Source organism: Ceratotherium simum, chromosome 8, assembly GCF_057802395.1.
Source record: "Ceratotherium simum simum isolate JZ-2026a chromosome 8, ASM5780239v1, whole genome shotgun sequence".
Taxonomy (NCBI): Eukaryota; Metazoa; Chordata; class Mammalia; order Perissodactyla; family Rhinocerotidae; genus Ceratotherium; species Ceratotherium simum.
In genome coordinates, this window is record NC_141907.1 from 64,947,410 (window position 1) to 64,969,427 (window position 22,018).

At 37.4% G+C, this 22,018-nt stretch overlaps 1 non-coding gene across 1 annotated transcript; it reads right to left on the reverse strand.

Moving 5' to 3' along the window:
• Positions 1-467: 467 nt before the first annotated feature.
• LOC147916490 (U6 spliceosomal RNA) lies at positions 468-574 on the reverse strand. The gene has a single exon (XR_015553064.1). It is a non-coding gene; the product is annotated as a U6 spliceosomal RNA (small nuclear RNA).
• Between the last annotated feature and the right edge of the window lie 21,444 nt (positions 575-22,018).

Consider the following 22,018-nt stretch of genomic DNA (forward strand, 5'->3'; position numbering starts at 1 on the left):
GAAAGTTCTTTAATTCTCACTGGTAGATGTCAATGGAATGATAGAAATAGAAAATCACAATTTTGCAACCTCTAATAAAATAATTGACATTTATTTTGGATCTTAGCATCAGAAAGTAAAATTCCAACTCCCTTCCGTAAGAAGAGAAAAGAGCTTTCTATAATAATGAAAGGATTGTATAAATAGATTAAAGGAAAATTGATTTATAACCTGGAAACTAGGAATGTTTAATATAGCAAACTATATTTGTAAGAATATTTGTTATTTAAAATATTGTTTACTTAAACTTTTAAAGTTCTTTTCATAGCAGGTTGATTATATTCACTAGATTTGTAATAATTTAGCCACTGATTATGACCCCAGTGATCGAGCTTTCAATAATTGGAATAGTATAAAAGGAAAATGAGAAATCTTTTAGCATGTGGAACATTGCTGAAATTCTTTCTACTCACAAAATATTAGTATTATTATTATTTTAACGCTTCACAAATTTGCGTGTCATTCTTGTGCAGGGGCCATGCTAATCTTCTCTGTATTGTTCCAATTTTAGTATATGTGCTGCCAAAGTTAGTACACAAAATGTTATTTTAAAAGTAAAATTAACAGTGGTTCTGACATCAAATTAAAAACTTAGAGTAGAAGCTTAATGGATCAGATCAATGTTCAATGTTTCAGAAGTAACTGGCGGCAATATCAAAGATACAGTGCCAACAGGAGATCAGGTAGGTAATATTTTAATGACCTGAACTCAATCAGCGGCAGAGAATGGACTTGACGATCTGAATTTGAAAGGTGTTCTAGAAGTAGGGGTGGAGGGTGGAGAAGAGGAAATGTCAAAGGAAGGTCAAATGCAGTCCCAATTTAATAGTTTGGATGAATGTTTCTTAGCTTTTCAATAAGAGAAGACATACAGATTGCATGGTGTTGAGCAGCAACTAAGAGAGGAGGAAAAACTTTTTGAAAGCTCCATGTCATCACATAATAGCACGACATTTAAGACATTTAAAAGTCTAAACTTAACCTATCTTCCCATTCTTATCTCTCTTTACTCTCTAATAAACTTCTTTCTTGCCGGCAGTGGCAGTGCACCCTCCTAAGGATCTAATAAGTCAGTAGTACAAACACGTTGTGCAGTTTCCCACCTTGTGTTTTCATTTGTACCACTTTTTCCTACGTGAAATAACCCTTCTCTCACATCTCTGCTAGGTTAAATTGTCCTGGTTCTAGAAGGCTCGACTAAAGTGTGTACTTCATCCCCAGGCAAGATCAATTACTTCTTTTTTCTATGTATCCATAAAACTTAGTTCCTGACTTTATTACAGCCCTCATAACATCAAGTTATTTTAAATTGCATGTTTCAGTCTATTCCACTAGAATGTAAGTGCTTAAAGGTTTAACTTGCTGTGTTGCATGAATGCAAGTCTCCTTGTGTAAATTGCTATGTGTTATTTAACGTTAACTAATTAAGACATATTTACCTACTCTTGTCATTCACTGTACTAAGCTGCTGGTGATGCAACAATAAGTCAGATTGTTATGGTCCCTGCCCTCCCAAAGCTAACACCTAGTAGATGACACAGAGAGTCAAAGGGACTGATAAAACAGTGTCATAAGCTTAATAATCGTGATGGTGATCATGATAATTATGTTAGCTAATAGTTACTGAGTTCTTTTTTGTGCCAAGCGTGGTTCCAAGCACCGCACATGTATTGTTTAATCTCACCTTCACAACAACTCAGTGACAGAGGAAGTACAGAGTACTTTTACAGAAGACATTAGGGGGTCACTTAACTGAGACTTTGGGAGTCAGAGAAAGCTTCCCTCACAAAGTGATTTCTAAATTGAAACCTGAAGAAGTGACTAGAGATTAGGCAGGTAGGAAAGAGAGAGAGAGAGAGAGGCAGGGATGGAGGAGGTGTGTGTCTGTGTTTGTGTGAAGGTTAGATAAAGGAAAAGTGCTTGCTTCTAACGGGAAACACAGGCCAAAGGCCAATCAATATATGTATTTAGTGGATACTGGGCTTCCTACTTCTAAAGTCACACTGTCTATATCACGGAGCTGAATTCCTTTGGAAATAGTTGCAAAAGCTAAAAACTAGACCAGATCCGTCATCCTCATTACAGATAGGAGCACTGAATCGCAGTTCAAGGAAATGAGTTCCCAATGCCACACAGAGTCATTGGCAGGAGTCAGGTTCCTGGGCCAGTCTCTTTCCAGGACACCACGCTGTTGCCTCTGTGGATGGTTAAACGGTTTCCACTTCAGCCAGCCAGCAGTAAATGAATGCAGACAAATAACATGTTTTATGATTCCCAGCCACTGCATTCCAGCTCACGTTTCTCTCTTGATTATTATTTAATAAGAAAAATATAAATTATGGAATATAATAGTACATATCTGTACTTAATCTCTAAACAGATGTGATCTAGAAATGATTCCTCTCAATCTTCCCCTCAGCACATCAGTTCCATCCTGAAAATGTGTCATAATTTTTTATCTTGGAAGCTATAATTCCATCTTAATCATATCTGTGATGGACAGTCTTAGTTTATTCTTATTTTGAGGTGGTTTACGTCAGTTGTAAGAGCATGGCCTTTGGAGGCAGACAGACTGGGGTCCCAGTTCTGGGTCTGCCACTGACCGGCTGTGTGACCTGGGGCCAGTTCCACATTCCCTCCATGTTAGTGCTAGCCTCAGAGTGTTCTTGTGAGAGTAAAGGGACAATACGCATGTAAAATGCAATGCACAGTGCTTGGTATGTGGTACATTTTGAAAACATTTGACTTGTGAGATATATTTTTTAATGCCAAATTTTAAAATCACAGCTAAAATATCAACTGCTTTAACCCTTCCACTTTACTGATAGGATCCGTAGACTGGTAATGTTCTTGCCAAAATCAAATATCTGTTTAGTTCCCACCACTAGACTGTGGACTTTGTAAGAGCAAGGACAATGAATTTCTTCTAGATTCAAGCACATAGTGAACACCCATAAATATTGGTTGAATTATTCAGTTATTTGGGGTCTGAGCCAAGGCTAAAACTTAGTTCTGTAACATTCAGTTACATTCAGTTCTGTAATTTTTTTTTTTTTACTGTACCAAAAATTAAGACAAAATAAAAATCACTGATTCTTCATTTTGTAAAGCATATTCTGGGGAAAATTTAATTTTAGAAATTTTGTTGCTCTATGATGTTCCAGTATGTTGCTTTTCACTCTGCCTAGACCCCATTGGTACAAATGCACATGAATATTAAAGATTGGGAAGGGAGTGAGGACTTCAGTTGAGCAGTTAGGAAGTGAGGCAGTGCTTAGTGTGAATGCCCTGCTGAGTGGTGGGTATAAGGCTTGGCTCCGGCACTGTGTTTATGCATTTTAAACTGCTTTCTTTACAACTCCAGTTCAGAGGAAATATCTCTGAGCCAAGCTGGGTCGGGGCAATCCAACCCAGTGAAGTGGAATTGAGAAATCTCAAACAGGCATTGTACCCCTTGAACTTTGCTACAGCTAATTATGTAGAAATAAATCCCACAATGAGCTCCTTTAACATACTATACTTACCCAAACCATAGCCTTATAAAGAGAGCATGAACTAATGTTATTTCCAAACCCATTTAAGTTGCTTAAGCTGAGGAGTTCCTGGCCCCAATTTTAGCAGCAGCATTAGCAGCTCATGGAAATGATTTTGTGGCTTGCGGATGTGAAATACCATAGAAACCTGAGCAGTTTCTCCTGATGGGATGACATCAGATTCTCCCAATAACTGAGTGCAAGCTTTTTGGATTCATCTACTTTTTAAAAAACAGCCGTTATTGGATGTCAAAAAAGTGAGCAGTGGTTCTCCTTCTCCCTTAGCTCTTCCCTCTTGGGTCAATGATAAAATATACACGGAACACATGATCCCTGTCTGCCAATTATGGTGGGAAGCATAACATTTTCCTTAATACCATATATGAAGCAATTCGCTATAAGAATGGGGGTGATGTGATGATTTTTCAGACAGTAAACTGTGCTAACTGCTTGAAAATGCACACAATTTAGGAGCTGACAAGTTCAATTCTCAAGTAGAGGAGGTGCATTGTGATGTTTTGGCACTGGTTAAATATTCAATCATTCTGCTGCCCTGTCTGTGGGAAATATGCTAATAGCTTATTGCTACAGCCTTTGAACTCCCAGGGCAAGTGGGGCCCAGAATTCCATAGCCCTGATGCCAGTGGGTCTCATTGCATTTGATGGATGCAAATAAACTTGGCTTTAATATTTTGATTGATCTGGAAGGTATTAACAAGGGATTCTTATCACAAACAGAATCCTACAGAATCAAATCCTACACCAAGATTCCATTCAGTTGACTCTTACTAATGTCTAGTCTCTTTGATATATGAAGTCTCCTCCATATTACCAGCACATATTTTAGCTAAGTCATCACCCAACTAATTAAAGTGAGTCTTTAAAAATAGCATGTTTCCATATTTCTCACTTTTCAGCAAAAACTTCTTGTGGAAAAATTTAAAAATTCTTTAATACTAGGAAAACTTATATTTTTAAGGAAAAGACAGCCAAAGGTCTGGTTTGGCATAGGGAATAAAATTACAAGTTAAGCAATGGAAACAGACTATTTTTTCACAGTTACAAAAGAAAGCAAGATATCTATGGTATGTGGTAAGGTTCCCTGTTATGAGATTCATGAATCTTATGAGGTTCATGACTCAGACTGGAAAGCTCACTGAGGGACAAGAAATCGTTTTTACTGGATGGGCCTTCTGGATATGTTTGAATGTATACACTGAGAAAATATTTTAAAATATTTATATTAAACTTGGAATGTTCAACACAATTGAAATTCGAACTTGGTTACATGGATTGCTGATAATGGCGAGGCTTTCTCTTTCCTGTTCTGGTTTGTGCCCATGTTTCAGCTTTATTTTTCTTTGTGGAGAGATGGGCTACCAGAAGAATGAAGGGTGAAAAAATAGATTGAGGTAGTGCACACAATTTCCCTATGGTAAATACAAGTTGTGCCCTTTGTTGTTGTTTCTGTCAAATGGTGAACTTCTTGGCCACATAATAATTATGTTACTATTCTCTTTTTATGACAATTTTATGTTACTTTATGGATATAGATACTTTTTCTCAATCAGACAATTGAGGTGAATAAATATATAAATATATACAAGTTCCTATAATGCTGCAAATCTACTCTGGCAGCCCATCTCCTGTTTGGACTGCTTTTAGTTGGTCTTCATTTGGGGATAATGTACTGAGCCAGGACACAGGCATAAACATTAACCCTGGCACTGCACCCATGTTGGCTGGTACTGGGCTAGAATTTATGAGATGTCTTCCTAGAATTAAGACTCCAGTAGTGATTTAAACCAAATTAATCACACTGGCCATATTGGTTCAGTTCAGCTCTGGGATGTCTTAATTTGGTCAGGGATGCATTCACTAGCAATTAAAATAAATTCCAGAATATTTATTGTTCTCTCACTCACAGGCAAAACTAGTAAGTATCACATAATTTAATTGTTGAATTATTGAAAGTTTTCATCAACCCTTCAGTGTTTAAAATATGTCTTGTAGTGAGGATGCCAGAGCCTATTTAAAAATGTGTATGTAATATAAAGGAGTTTGTATGTATAAAATTATTACTATTTTAAAATTATTAACCATATTTTTATAAACATAATACTTATCATTATTTTATCTGAAAATAAAAGTTTACCCACATCTAGAAGAAAACATAGGCAGTACGCTCTTCGACATCAGTCTTAGCAACATCTTTTCAAACACCACATCTGACCGGGCAAGAGAAACAATAGAAAAAATAAACAAATGGGACTACATCAAACTAAAAAGCTTCTGCACAGCAAAGGAAACCATCAACAAAACGAAAAGACAACCTAACAATTGGGAGAAGATATTTGCAAACCATACATCTGATAAGGGCTTAATCTCCAAAATATATAAAGAACTCATGCATCTCAACAACAAAAAAACTACCAACCCAATTAAAAAATGGGCAAAAGACCTGAACAGACATTTCTCCAAAGAAGATATACAGATGGCCAACAGACACATGAAAAGATGTTCAAAATCACTAACTATCAGGGAAATGCAAATCAAAACTACAATGAGATATCACCTCACGCCCGTCAGAATGGCTATAATTAACAAGACAGGAAACAACATGTGTTGGAGAGGTTGTGGAGAGAAGGGAACTCTCATACACTGCTGGTGGGAGTGCAAACTGGTGCAGCCACTATGGAAAACAGTATGGAGATTCCTCAAAAAATCAACGATAGAACTACCATATGATCCAGATATTCCACTGTTGGGTATTTATCCAAAGAACTTGAAAACACCAATTTGCAAAGGTACATGCACCCCTGTGTTCATTGCAGCCTTATTCACGATAGCCAAGACTTGGAAGCAACCTAAGTGCCCATCAAGGGACGAATGGATAAAAAAGCTATGGTATATATACACAATGGAATACTACTCAGCCATAAGAAACGATGAAATCCAGCCATTTGTGACAACATGGATGGACATTGAGGGCATGATGCAAAGTGAAATAAGTCAGAGGGAGAAGGTCAAATACCGTATGATTTCCTTCATTAAGTAGTAGATAATAACAACAATAAACAAACACATAGGGACAGAGATTGGATTGGTGGTTACCAGAGGGGAAGGGGGGAGGGAGGAGGGTGAAAGGGATAATTGGGTACATGTGTGTGGTGATGGGTTGTAATTAGTATTTTGGTGGTGAACATGATGTAATCTATGCAGAAATAGAAGACAATGATGTACACCTGAAATTTTTACAATGTTATAAACCAATGTTACTGCAATAAACAAAAAATTTAAAAAAAAAAAAAAAAAAGTTTACCCACAGATACCAATAATTCTCTAAGCTAAATGACTCTCTTTTGTATTCTTCATAACATCCAGCATAGAGATTTGTCAATATTTATATAGGGAAAGAAGACCATAATGTTGTTGGCTTAAAACTAATATAGATTTTAGGTCCCATATCTGTCATCTATTGCCACAATAATGCTGTGTAACAAACAACCCCAAAACTCAGTGGCTTAAAACAACAATCATTTATTCCTTCTCAGCAGTAAGTTCTTTTCTGAGCTCATCTCAATATTGGGGCCTTATCAAATGCAGCTAGTAACAATGAGCACATTTGCAGCTTTCTGGCTCAAAAATCTCCTCCTCCAATGCTGGGACTTCAGTAGGTACTTCTTTTCTTTCTTTGGGGTTTTCCCAGGTAACAGTTTTACCAAATGTTTTTGCCACTACCTAAAATTTTTCCAGACCCTTCTCAAAATTTCTTTGTTCTCTGCTACCTTATCCCAAAGCTGATGCTGTATTTCAAGTATTTGTTATGGCAGCATCCCACTTCTAGGTACGAATTTCTGCATTAGTCAATATTGTCACAATAATATCACTTAGCAAATCACTCCACAGTCTAGTGGCTTAAAATAACAGTCATCTGTTCTCTTTTGTGTGTTTGTAGGTCAGGCAGGGCTTGGCTGGCTAGGTAAGGCTCAGCTGGTCTCGGCTCCAAGCTGTGGGTTGGGTCAGTCTCTGCTGCAGTTTGGTCTCAGATCTGCTCCATGTTTGACAATTCTGGGGTGCAGGCTGCAACTGCAATAGCTGTCCAGGAGAATCTCTTCTGCTGGTAATTGCAGAAGTGCACAAGGCACGGCCAAACATAAGAACATCTCAGTCCTCTGCTTGTGTCACATCTGCTAACATATTTTTGCCCAAAGCGAGTTATAAGGCTGAGGGTTAGGGAAGTACACTTCGTCTACCCCAAGGCCATGGCAAAGTGTGGAGGTATGTTATTACTAAAGGGGCTAAACAATTTTGATCAATAATTCAATCTACCATAGGCCCTTCTGTTGAAATTTCACTGAAATAACCTGTTATCATTATTCTACCAAAGATTATGGAAAGAATACTTAATCTATTTTTCAATTCCACATTCAGCATTCTTATTATATTTTCTAAAATATCATGCCAATAGTAGATAACATTAAGCCAGTTTAATAATCCTATAATCAGCCTGATCTTATAGTTGAAAAGATTACTAAAACAAATGAAGCAATCATCTGTGTATTTATAAACCTTAATGATTTTCTTAGGAATTAATGAAATAGCCAAAGAAAATCATCAGATTTAACTCTATTTTCTAACTTATTTTGAAAGATTCTTTCCAATACCATTAGGGAATAATTTTTGTTAATTCCTTCTCTCAAACACCTGGCAAGCTTATATTAATGATAAGCTTCTTGTCTGAAATCAAATTCTTTACTCTGTCGTAACCCATATACATTCTGTTGGGTCCTTACTGGTGAACTGGCAAGGAAAGTAGAAAGGAGATACAGCTCAAAATTACATTGTCCAAAGGGGATTAAGATACTCAATCCAAATTCATCCTGCAGTCATTGTCCAAGGGATCTAAATGGACGGTCAAAGACAAGATAATGGGAAGCTTTGGGCCAAGTTTAACTATAGAGATTAAAAGCAATTTTGTTCTTAGGTGCAGATAGAGTGTGTCCATACTGTAGTTGCCAGAAACAGAGGTGCAGAGGCATTTTCCAGTAATCCTGAGACAGGAGACTAATTTGGCTCTGTTTGCCAGGTGTAGAGCAGCAGGAGCAACTTCAGATCTCATTTATTGACATGGAAGATGGTTCTAAGAGTCTGCCATCTTGTTAAGGATTGGCTTAAAAACTAATCCTGTATAATAAAGAATTTGGCTGGCCTTTCTCCCTGGTTCCTGAGAGATAGCCTATAAATCTCTGGAATTTCCAGAGTGATAGGAGTATCTTTGTTATTCATAGTGGGCCCCTAAATAGTTTGTGGTAATGAAATGACTCAAGTTGGAGGCTGATCACACCAGAAAGACCAACCATGTAATTAGAAGGTTGGAGCTTTGAGCCATATATCAACCAGACCACCAGGGAGGGGAGAGGGGCTAGAGATTGAGTCCAATCACATAGCCCATGATTCAATCAGTCGTGCTCACTTAATGAAATCTCAATAAAACTCTAGATACCAAAGTTCGGGTGAGCTTCCCTGTTGGCAACATTCTGTGCCTGTTGTTGCACACTGACGTGCTGGAGAGTGATGCCTCCCGACTCCACGGGAAGATAACACCAGAAGCTTCATGTTTGGAACCCTCTCAGACCTCACCCTATGCACCTCTTCTTTTGCCTGGTTCTAATTTGTATATTTTTTTGCTTTAATAAAACTCTTAACATAAGTATAGTGCTTTCCTGAGTTCTGTGAGTTGTTGTAGACCATTATCAAAACTGAAGGGGTAATGGGTACCTCAAATTTGTAGTCAGTTGGTCAGAAGTGAAGGTATCCCTGAGAACCCCAGAGCTGGTGGTCTAACTCCAGATAATCAGGGTCAGTATTGCAAGTGGTCAGAACAGAGACTACAACTGTAGTGCTGTCCCTGGAATGAAAATGGGCTGAGATAGTCAAGACAGATTGGGATCTGTGTTCCTAGATGATGGAGAAATCATCTTGTCTCCCTGAGGTAACAAGAATTTTACCCTACTTTTTAATCACATATTATTTCTGTGTATGTGTGTGGTCAAGATTTCCTGTTAAATCATGTTCAAAGCACAAGAATGAAATAATTATTTGTTAATAATAAATAATATTACAATTGTAATTATTTAAACTTCTATCTCGTTCAAGTGTTTGAAGAAGAAAAAAATATTTACCTTTGTATACTATATAGGGCTGTGACTTCATTTATGTTTTTTTCTTTGTTCATTCCTGTTGTTCTGTGCCCTGTTCTGTGCCATGGGGGCTAGAAGTCTGGAAACTACATTTCCCAGCCACCCCACCCCATTCCCAGCTGGCTTCCTGTTATGTTCTGGTGATGGAAGGTGTTGGAAAGTTATAAAGTGAAAGGAAAGAAAGTATTTTTCTTTTGCTTTTCTCTCTCTTTTTTTTTTTTTGCCGAGGAAGATTTGCCCTGAGCTAACATCTGTTGCCAATCTTCCTCTTTTTGCTTGAGGAAGGTTGCCCCTGACCTAACATCTGTGCCAGTCTTCCTCTATTTTGTATGTGGGTTGCCGCCACAGCACGGCTGCCATCGAGTGATGTAGGTCCGTGCCTGGGAACCAAACCCATGCCATCTGAGATGGAGCCCGCTGAACTTAACCACTAGGCCAGGGGGCCAGCCCCTTGCTTTTCTCTTTTAGGTTGTAACTCTGGCAGTGGCAGAAATAACAGCAAAGGTGCAGGCTCCTCTGCAGGAGTATGGACTCCATGTTTCCACTCAGGCTCCTCTTGTAGAGGTGGTAGAGGCAGAAAGTGCTTCAGGTGCTCCTATAGCACAGTGCTCTCGGGCTCTGGATCCAGCAGCTATGGCTACAGGCTTTGGGATTTTGCAATGTTAGTTGTGGAATGAGCTCCTGGTTTCCTTCAACTGGTTCCAATGGCAGCAATTACAGCAGCCTGAGTTACCCAGTGATCATGGGATCTAGGTGATAGAATGCCATCACCATTCTAAGGGTGATAGCAGCTTTGTACAGTTATTAATAACTGGGTTACTTCACTTCCTCCCTTTTTCTCCTCCAGCCATTCTGACACTTGTATCCAGTTCCTTGTTATATTCTGTTTGAAATATCAGTATTTTCCTGACCAGACACAGACTGATACAGAGGGCAAGTGATATATTTGTGAAAAAATTTTGTCAAAGGGAACTTTTGCAAATCAAAAAATGTTTTACGTAAATAGGAAACCTTCCCTTTAGAAGAAAAAAACCCCAAACCTTTCTGAAAGTGATACACCCGTTTCTAATTCAAGTACTCATTAAATAATTGATCTGTTATATAGTATTTTATTTTATATATTGCCTTTTTTTCTTTTAAAAGCTAGTCACACCTGCCATTTTACTCCTAATTTACTTTGTTCTCATATAATTTGCAAATTATTTTTAGAATTTTAAAGCAAAGTATATGGTGATAATGTAAAATACTATTGTCAAATTTAAGAACTATTACAATCATTCTGAGTGACAATGGGGTTTGGCTTATTTTATCTACTTAATTTCAGAGTTCCAATCTATACCATAAGAGCTGAGTAGGGCTTAGGATAGAAAGACTAAAAGTCAATTTTCCTAAACAATGATATACTAATGAAAAAAATGATATGGGAATTTAATTATACAGGTAATTATTTAGCTTTTTTGTTTCCAATTAGCAATGGCCTTCACACTAAGATTTCTTTTTTGTAGAGGAGTCCAAAATGATGCCAGATGAAATCTAAAGGTTTCTGTGGATTTTCATACTAGAAATCTTCAAGAATAAATTTGAAATAAGGAACAGAAAGCCCTGATCAGTTACAAGTAATTGACAGTTATTTTAAGCAAATAATACATATTCCAAATGATCATTATAAAATTGATTAACTGCCATATGTGTCTGTAACTGGATCAAAGGAAAAGCTAGAATGATGTTTTGATGGTTTAAATAGCTCAGGCTGCTATAACAAAATACCATAGATTGGATGGCTCATGGTCAATTCTTGGTGAGGACCCTCTTCCTGGTTTGCAGACAGCTGCCATCTTGCTATATCCTCACATGGTGGAGAGAGAGAGAGCTGTAGTCTCTTCATCTTCTTATAAGGACACTACTTCCATCATGGAGGCTCCGCTCTCATAATCTCACCTAAACCTAATTACCTCCCAAAGGTCGCTTCTCCTAATACCATCACACTGGGAGCTAGAGCTCAACATATGAATTTGGGGGGAACACAAACATTCAATTCATAAAAATAGTTAAATTCAACTCATAGATTTTAAACAATGGAATCATTGCTGAGTAAAATGCAACAAATAAGGAAAAGAATTCCAGAATAATTTTAGTAGCCCTTCGAAAATAATATTCCATACCTTTTATGTTTTACTTTACAACCTTAGTCTTCCTAAAATAAAAATTATATACATTTATATAAATAAATAAATATATATTTATATAAATAAGTAAATATATAAACAAATATATATTTATATAAATAAGTAAATATACATTTATATATAAATCTGTAAATATATTTTAATATATTTATATTTTTATTTTATATATTTTAATATATTTAATAAATATATTATATATTTTAATATTTAATGCTTAAAATATCTAAATATATAATTATATAATATATTATATTTATTTATAATTATTTATATTTAATAAATATTTAAATAAATATATAAAATTTATATTTTATTGTAAAGCTAGGAATAAAATCATGAAGGAAAACAATGCCAGAATGAATTTTTCTCTGGAGCTTTATTATACTTAATTTTTTCAGTGAAAGAAAAATATTTCTTTTCTTTCTTTAAAATATTTGAGTTTGCACAGGGTTGGGACTAGAGTGAATAAGGCACTTGCCTTTCAAGCTTAATTTAAGGGGCTGACAAAAAACTCAGCAATCAACATAAATAATATTTTTATGCAATATTTTAAAAGATTGCAATCAGTGCAAAAAATCCACGATGAATAAAATATCAAAATGTTAGGTAAAGACAGGATCAATATTACTGAATTTTCCTTTTGCCTCAGGCTCCAAGATGGCTTGTCATGTCCCTGATTTGTTGACTCAAATTAACATATTTTTAAAATGTATTTTTCAAGCTCTTTTTCTTTTTAATGTAAGAAATTCCAATTCTAGAGTTAAGATCTGTGAAGTCAAAAAAGTGTTTTAAAAATTTCCAAGGTCCGAGATTGCTCACAAAAATCTACTTGGTTAGTCATTTTCATTAGCAAGAGTTGAAAGCCATAGGCAATACTCTTATGAATCCAATGTCAAGAAATATTTTTAGGCTTAGAAATTTAGAGCAAACAAAATATTTTTGCAAGGCCAAATCCCTCTCAAAGGCCTGTAGAATATCCCTGTTATTCAACAAAATTTATTGAGTACCTACTGAATACCATTCAACAAAATTTATTGAGTACCTACTGAATACCATTCAACAAAATTTATTGAGTACCTACTGAATACCATTCAACAAAATTTATTGAGTACCTACTGAATACCATTCAACAAAATTTGAGTACCTACTGAATACCACGTGCTGCTAGGTGCTGAGGACACAGAGAGGCATGCAGCGTGTTTTTCTTAGTCTTCAAAAACACACTTTGAGTTCAGTGTTATTGTGTCGCAAACAGAACCCTGGAGGACAAAATAGGAAAGCAGTTTTCTTCTCTTGTCAGCTTCTCTAACAATGTGTTTAGTAAACAGAGGTGACCACCTTAATGGTCTCTCTTTCCCGCTTTATGAGATGGGAACAACTTACCAACTTTTCTATGTGCCAAAGAAGCTCGTGGAGTCTTCAAGTCTAGGAAGTGTTTGAGCTCTTTTGATTATAAGCCCCTTAAAGACAGGGAATAAGCCTGTCTTCCTCTCTGTTGTATCCCAGAGCCAGGTTTAGCACAAAGAGTGCTGTGGAATGAACCAAGACCCTGGACTGCCACTCTCAGTCAGAAGACCAGTATTTAATACCAACTCTGTCTCTTGCTGATTGTCTGATTTTGGTTGGGATACTTAATCTCTCTGGACTTCAGTTTCCTCACTGGTAAAATGCAGTGAGGTGTTATAAGAATTCATCGAGGTGTAGGAAGTAAATCCAGCTTTAAACAGATAAAGACAATGACTTTATCTGTTTAAGACAATGTAAGTTGTCTTATATGTCTTTATATGACAATGTAGGTTATCATTTCACCTAGTACAGTGGTTGGCAAGTTTTTCCTGTAAAGGAGCAGATAGTAAATATTTTCGGCTTTGCAAGCCGTATGGCTTCTATCACAACTATGCAGTTCTCCTGCTGCAGTGCAAAAGCCACCACAGACAATACGGAAATGAATGTCATGGCTGTGTTCCAATAAAACTTTATCAAAACAGGTGGTGGACCAGATTGGCTCTTGGGCCATAGTTATGCCACTTCCTCACCTAGTACAACATAGTATGGATTTAGGCACTTAGAATATCTTTTCATGTTGAAGATCACTAGATTCTAAACTCCATGAGAACAGGAGTCGCTCCTCTTTGTGTTCATCACTGGATCCACGAGGTTAATCAGAGTTCCATTTTTTCAGGAAATATTAGCTTCTAAACTCAGAGCACTGCCTGGAACTTTTAAGTGCCTGGAACTTAATGAATGAATGAAAAATGAGATAAATATCTTTCAATCTAAAAACCCTATAAGGTATAAAGTCAGATCAAATGCAATATGTTATTTTCTACAGGTGGCACCATTTAGACTGTTCATTTTCTGACATACATCTGGATTATATACGAAAACAAATCCACCACCATCCTAATGGTGACTGCAGAACGTAGAAATCAAAGGGCGGGAGCTGGATTTCTGACTAAAGTTTTCAACCAAAATATAGACAAAGTAGTAATTAACACCTCAAGCTAACCCCTCTCTTAAAATTGCATTTAGTGGCCAGAGTAAGAAAGTTGTATTTAAATTTGTAAAAGGCTTGGGGGTTGGGCATTGCCTCAGCTGCTAGTTCAAAGCTTGGGAGTCTCCATCGTTAAGGATGTTGTGGGAAAGAGTCCATATGTCCTAATATTTACTATTCAGAAAGAAAAGACATAATTTGTTTTGCTCTGAGTTCAAATGTTGCATACTTAAAACAGCCTGTGCTTCTAAAACACTCAAAAACTGCTCAAGTCATAAGGTTCGGTATTGCCCCTTTAGTTCAAGGTCATTTCAAAACCACATCATGTGTGGATCAGTGACCAGGTAGATGTAGAGGAAGGATTTCTTACAATGGACTGTAAAATGACTCTGATTACCTGAGACCAGAAAGGGGGTTTTGCTAGCAGAATGAAAGAAAATCCAAACACACATAGGATCAGAACATTGAGAGCACATAGAACAGGCTGTGCGCTGGTTTGCAGCGCCCTGAATGATAATGGTGCATTTCTATATGGTTTTTGGTGATAAAATAATATGATACTGATTGTAGGATCACACCGAAGAAACTCATTTTTTTTTCTTTTGGCTGTAGTTAATTTACCTAACCTTTCCCTGAAATGCCGGTTTTGGGCATTCCATGCAAGCATAAAACTAGAAAGATAATAAAAAACAAATGAGTGCTTGGCACATTTCTCAGATGTAATGAAACCAGAGTAATTGAGAGAGTCGGCAAATCACAGTTATCAATCAAATGGTGAAGGTGGTGAGTACAGATGCCAGGGCTGATTTGCTGCTGTGGTCCAGAGAAACTGTTTTGTTTTTGTTACCGATTATTTTTGTTTGGTATTTGCATTATTCTTGAAAACAGAACAACACACACTGTCCCACTAGCTCATACTTAGACTTCATTTTGAGAGTGTAGGTCAAAGGTCAGAGGGTAGGGTCAATTTTTAAAAGGAATCTGCCTAACAAATATCTGGTCCTAAAAGTGTAAAGGAAGCATATGAACTACTTGCAAATATAAATAAAAAGAAAACAGGCACTTCAATTAGTGCATCAGTTAATTTGGATAGATTGAAAACCCACTACCCACTCAACTCTAAAATTAATCCTCTTGGATAATGGAAGAGATGGCATTGCAGTGATTTCAGAAATAATGAATTTACCAAGAAATTTAAGAAAAGAAAAGGATAAATCCAGAACTTCGTATTTAAAAAAAATTGTTCCTCTTGAATTTTCATTTACTTCGTTTTTCGCTCTTCATTTGATCTTGCTTTCATCTAGAAAACACAAGTTGTCTTGTTTTTCTTCCTCTTTTCTGAATAAAAGACTGTTTCTTGGACTCAGAGTAGATTCAGAACAAAAGTAATTTTCACCCTAGTTTTGAATTTTAAAAATGTGAAGCTCAAAAGTTTTGAGATTTTTTGGTTCCAAATATTTTACTAAATGTAAATGTTGACAAACTAGGCATCCAAGTCTCAATTTTTATCATTTAGTTTCTGATGAAAAAAGGAACTGGCTTTAACCACAATTTAAGGGAAAGAACAGTTGCTTCTCTCCTACTGATAAAAATTTCAGCACTATAGGCAAGTTCCCTCGATGCTAATATAGATATGGTGGGCCCAACAGACAGGTGGAGTTGGCAAATAAATGTTCACTTCTTCCTTTTATGACTCAATGTTATCATGAGGGAAATCGAGAACATTTCCACAACACAGCTGTGTGGGATTCTCCAGCTCGTCTATCAAGATAACGCCGAGTCTTTTACTCCCCTGCAGTTTGGCAACCAGTGCAGATCTGAGTAGGAGATATAAGATTACTCTCAAGTTCTTGGCTCTACTAGAAGTGCAAGATGTGTTTCGGAGTTGCTACTTCTATCTATCAATTTAAGAGTCTCTGGAGTTGCTTGTAGGATACTCTGGCTTATAGCATCATATGATGGTAGGACTGGATAAAATTTTAGAGGCCATTTAGCCAATGTTTGCATCCACTCTCCAGCTCCCTGACAAGTTGTTTTCCAGCATGTGTCTGTATACCTCTGGGGAAAGGAAACTCACCACTTTCCAGAGAGAATATTCCATGTTTGACAACCTCTAATTTTTAGATGCTTCTTCTCTATATTTAATCCTACTCCTGCCAAAATACAATTTTTACTTATTCTAATTTTATACTTCAAGTTCATCCATAGGAAATGGATTCTTTTTTATACAAATACACCCTTAAATTCTTGAAAGCAGCCATCATGTTCATCAGGCTGATGTTCTAATAATTCTTCCTTGACAGGGTCTCAAGTCTTTTTTCCTTTGGACCGAGTGATTTGACTCAGTACCCAAAGTGTGATCAGATCACTGAGGACTGAAGAGGGCCTGTTACCCTGGCTGACCTGACGGCTGGACTTTGTCCCTACAGTTCAGTTCTTCCCCTGATCTCAGCCCATCATCAGAAAGAAATCAAGGATGCTACTGGCCGTTCTTAGGAATCATACTTGCCTCAGGAAGCAACACAGTTAATACAGACATATGGTAATAATTTATACTTTTAAATTCCTCCAGAAAAAAGAATTTCAGAGGAAAAAAACCCCATAGATAAAAAGCCAAACTTGTCATCTTCCCCCACCAGTCAATGACTTTTGCACTCTTCCACTTAACCAGACTCAAAATGGTATAAGTATCCTTTAATATTCTTCATCTTTGCTATATCCAATGAGTTTTCTAGTTTCACTGCCACCACCATTCTTGTTCCTGGGACCTCATGGCTGAATTAAAGCTCTTGTAGTTTGGTGTGGCCTTGGTGGCATCTAGCTCAACCACGCACCTACCTTGAATCCCCTCTAAGTCTCCTTAGTCTCAAATGCAATTAAATTAAGTGAGTGGGAGCAACAGGGTGCGGCAGATTGCAACAGACTGAAAAGCTCATACCAAGTCCAAAGGGAACCCTATTCTGTTTCCAAAGATTCTTGCACAGGAAAAGGCAGATGCAATATTGCCAAGTCCAAGTTTTCGAGAGAAGCAGAAATCCATATTTTTAAATAAACTTCTTTGATTTTTTACAAGGTTGGTTTGGTTTTTTTCCTAAGTTGGTCCTCCCTTCCAAATACATCTTGTGGGTGGTTCTAGCTCACGAGCCATCATTTTGGAATCTTTGTTCCATAGTCACATTTTCTTAGTTGTCTCAATAGTTCTTATAATAAGTTTAAAAATATTAAAGAGAATATTACTTAGACACTAAAAATGATATAATAGAGTATGCAACAACTATGATAAAATATTAAGTAAAAAGATGAAAATTATATGTATCATACAAGCAACAATTATGTTTTTAAAACACTGATTTCAAAAAAAATGAGAAAACATGAAAACGGCTTGGAGAGTTTGGGTTGAAATACTATGAGTGATTTATAGTTTTTATTCTTTCTCTTACACAACATTTTCCTAACTCTTTTCTATGAGCCTACATAGCTTCTAAAAACAAAAATGTCATAAATATATCTCAGTTATTATATATAAGTAAAGGAAAATCATTGAGACTAGAGGAATTTCTTGATATGTTAACCTTCTCTTGTAGTATGTCTGTATTTTTTAGTCTTTGTTCTTTTTAATGCTAACACATGCTCAAATTACCCTTTTTTCAGGATCAATTTTGGTAGAAAAACTAGAAATGTCGTAACATCAAGATGAAGGGAATAGAAATGGGAAATGAAAAGACTATATTTGTTAACAAGGGTGTGAAATAAGCGGGAGAATCATATACTAGATACAAGATTGATTAAATTTTCTTATGCTGGCTCTTTCTAATGGGATTTGACTTACTCAAAGCGAACATTTTTTGAGCACTTAAAGTACTATTATTATCTCCATATATTATCTCTGTATTAGTGATAAAGAAACTTAGACCCAATACTAACCCAATATCACAGAGCTCCTAAGTGCCAGGGCCAGGATCCAAATCCAGGTCATTATCCCTCCAAAGTTGTCATGACTGCTTATTGCTTGCAGACCAAAGAATCTCTAGTCAAATTAAAAAGCTCCCTGCTCCCTGTCACTCAACAAAGTAGACAAAACAAAACTAGGATTTGGTGCTTTTCTAGTATCTCTCTTCTCTCATCAGATTTGTGACACATCAAATGGACCAGCCACCACGATCTATAGTGTTTCCACTGAACGCAGTTATGTTTCTGATGAGGTTTCTTTCTTTTCTTTCCTTTTCTTCTTTTAGTCCCCTCTCTGCACACTGCTGTGTAATTGCGGCTGGCAATTTTGAATGTCACAGGTCACCGTACCCTTTCTTGCTGTACCACAAGCCATTAGAAAACTTGAAGGGCTATTTGATTTGAGATTTCCTAGGTGAAGACAATATAAAGAGCAGATAAGCTACGATTCTGTTGTAGTAAATTCACTGTAGCATGATATTGTGCATGCTGGCTAATTCTATGTGTTGGCATGTTTTTTTATTCTATATTCTTGATGCTTTCACATCTGGGGCCTTCTTGCCTTTCCCAGGGCTAGCTAATTCCTAGAGATAGCAAACAACTTACCTAGGAGCGTGCCTTTCATATCAATCTAACTAATCCACAGCCCATATCCCAACCACTTCCTCTATCAGGCTCGCACACTCTGGACCACTGATCCTCTGCATTAATCACTGCAGGGCCAGGTACCAGACAACTACGGACAGCCCCTGTGCCCCAGACCCTGCTGAAATTACTCAAACTAGCCAATCCTGAGCCTGCTCACCCCGCCTCACCTGCTCCTTTCCATGGAAACCACAGTAAAGGCTCCTGTCCACGTTTCTCTCGCTCCTTCTGCTTCCTGCCCGGCCCTAGTGCTTCCCTGTGTGGCCCCCTAGTGTGGTGTGCCATCTCCTGTTGGTATCTGTGAATATACCAACCTATCTTTTAAACGACAATTGTCTCCTAATCTGTTAACCATATCTGAATAAGAATAAAATCTACATTTTAAAACACTCCAGAAAGCCTCAATCTTATGGCATGATTCACACTTTCTGGAACACTGGGTTTGTTAACACCAGAATATATGAGTCTGTTTGTGTTGGGCATTAAGAGTGCAGAGTCAGCTATGACTCCAACTGAGGCTTTCACAGCCTGGTTTGGACAATTGCTATAAATGGCTCCACCCATGTTGAGAGAGAATTGTTTAGCATATTGACAATGCATACAAAATCCTTTTGTTTGTCATGCAGATGATTAAATATATAAATAAGTTGTGTCAGTGCTTAAAACACTAGACGAGGTGAGCACCCTGATGCTTCATTATAGGTCTGCCACCAGAAACCATCGTGACTCAGACAGGCTTTGACCCCTCGCATGCTAAACTGGAACATCTAAGCTCTAGGCAAGAACTTAAAAGTAAAACCAATGGAATGAAGAGTTGCAAGACTAAAATATAAATGTTTAAATGCAACTCTATCTCAGAAAAGTTTTGAATACCTAAAACGAATTCAGGCTGGTTAGAAAATGTTCGCAGCTACTCATAAAGCATTGTTTATTTTTCTCTTATGAAGGCTCACTCCCTCAGCATCCTTTTCTTGCCAATATACGACGTTCTCTGGGGCAATTTCCAATCACCGCTGCTGCTAGCCAGCTGATCACCATAGCAGTCCACACTCTGACCCTGGAGAGCACCAAGACGCCCCACTGTCGGCCAGTTTGCATGATGCAGCCTCAGCAATGTGAAAGCTCCAAACACCCCTGCGCTCTCTGGCTCAAACTTGGCAGTTTGGAGAGGCTGCCAGAACAACACCAGGAGGGGAGCCAGGGGAGTGGAGTGCCAGAGCCAGCAGGTGGCAATGGCCAACAGCAGCTCGGAAGGCAGATGAGTCTTTCCAGCAGTTAAGACAGCCAACAGAGGTGGGAGCCAATGTTGCCCTTGTTATCCAATGTATAGGCATTGTTATAAATGACATCGGAGCCCCCTGTATATTTCTCATTGTGCTTGTTAGCCAGGTGGCAGTTTTACCAGAGTCATCAATGCTCTAAGCAAAGCGTATGCTATATCATTTAACTTATATTTGAGGCCAGGGAATTACATTTCTCGGAATAACATCTTGGAGACACAATAACAATGATATCTGGGATTTATGCAGTACTGTTCTCCAAGGTGGTTAGTGCACCTGACAGACGGCATCTAAATCAGACTTAGAACACTGCTCACAAGTAGATGAGGACGAGCTATCCAGCACTTTGAAAATTAGAAACCTAAAACGCAGGTATGATGTTTTGGAATTAGGGTCATGCAAAATTTGAGATAGAATCAAGATGAAAATGCAGGAGTTCTGAATGTCCTTTTCATACACAAGCCAACGTATCAGTTGGTGGAGTACACAAAACTCTGAGTAATGCCATATATTTGTTTCCATGTTATATTCACCTCGAGTGATAAGACTGAAGGACAGTAAAAGGCAGGCTTCTTTTAATTTTGATCCAGAATAGGATTACATATGTACTAGAGAAGTGAAAAAAGTTTTTATAAAATTTGTTCCAAATCCTTTCAAGAGCAGAGATAATACAGCGAGTAGATGTTATAAGGGGTGTTTTCCAAGTTGGAATAAATTTCAATAAGTTTTAATATGTCTCGGAAATGAGCAAGGCCTATCAAGCAATAAATATTTATTGCTTGCCTATAATGATTTCAGCACTGTTCTAGTACTTACGTACTTGAGAAATACAAAAACAACAAAAAAATCTAAGACCAATCTGCCCTTTTAAGGACATTACAATCTTGTTTACAGAGAAAAACTAACAAAAGAATTACCAGACAACATTAAAGGAGATTGTGAATTTGAGTATAGACTCTTCCTGCAATCAGACTAGGAGGAGAGATTAGTGAAGGCTGCAGTGGTGCAGAGAGGCTACATGGAGGAGGAGGAATAAATTGGCTAGGCCTTAGCATGGGTACGATTGGGCCCCAAAGCCCTTGTTATATAGAGCCGTAGACTGGGAGTCAGAATTTCAGCTGCCACAAATAATGACAGTTTCTATAACAAGCTTCAATCACTGAGAACCAGTCGTATGCCAGGAGCTGTACTAGGATACTGGCGAACAAAACAGGTTGTGACTTTTTTAGAAGTAGAGAAAGGAGTCTTGTAAGCAGCCTACAAATGCTGCTAGATCCACTCAAACTCCATTTGGTTTGCTATCTATGCTTTGGAACCATCATATACGTCCAAGAAGTCAAATTCATCCAAAGGAAGAAGCAGACCATATTGCCTCAGTTAAAACTTCCTTCCTCCTCCTGTCTTTGCAAAGTCAAGGCTTATCTTTATGGCTTTTTTAAAAGGAGAACCAGCTAGAAATGGGGTGGGGAGCTGAAAGCTCTTTATCGCTCTCTTAATCCCCTCAAACCCCCAGGAGGTGAACAACTGATGTACCTTAGCTAAAGCCCTAGGACTCAGGAAAACACAATTTGAAAATCACTGGATGGGCTAATTCATCAAGAAACTTTTGATTCTATGATCCTGAGAATAAAGCTAAGAATACCAGGTGGTGATTTTAAGTTCAAGCAAAGGCTGGAGATGCATTGTCTCT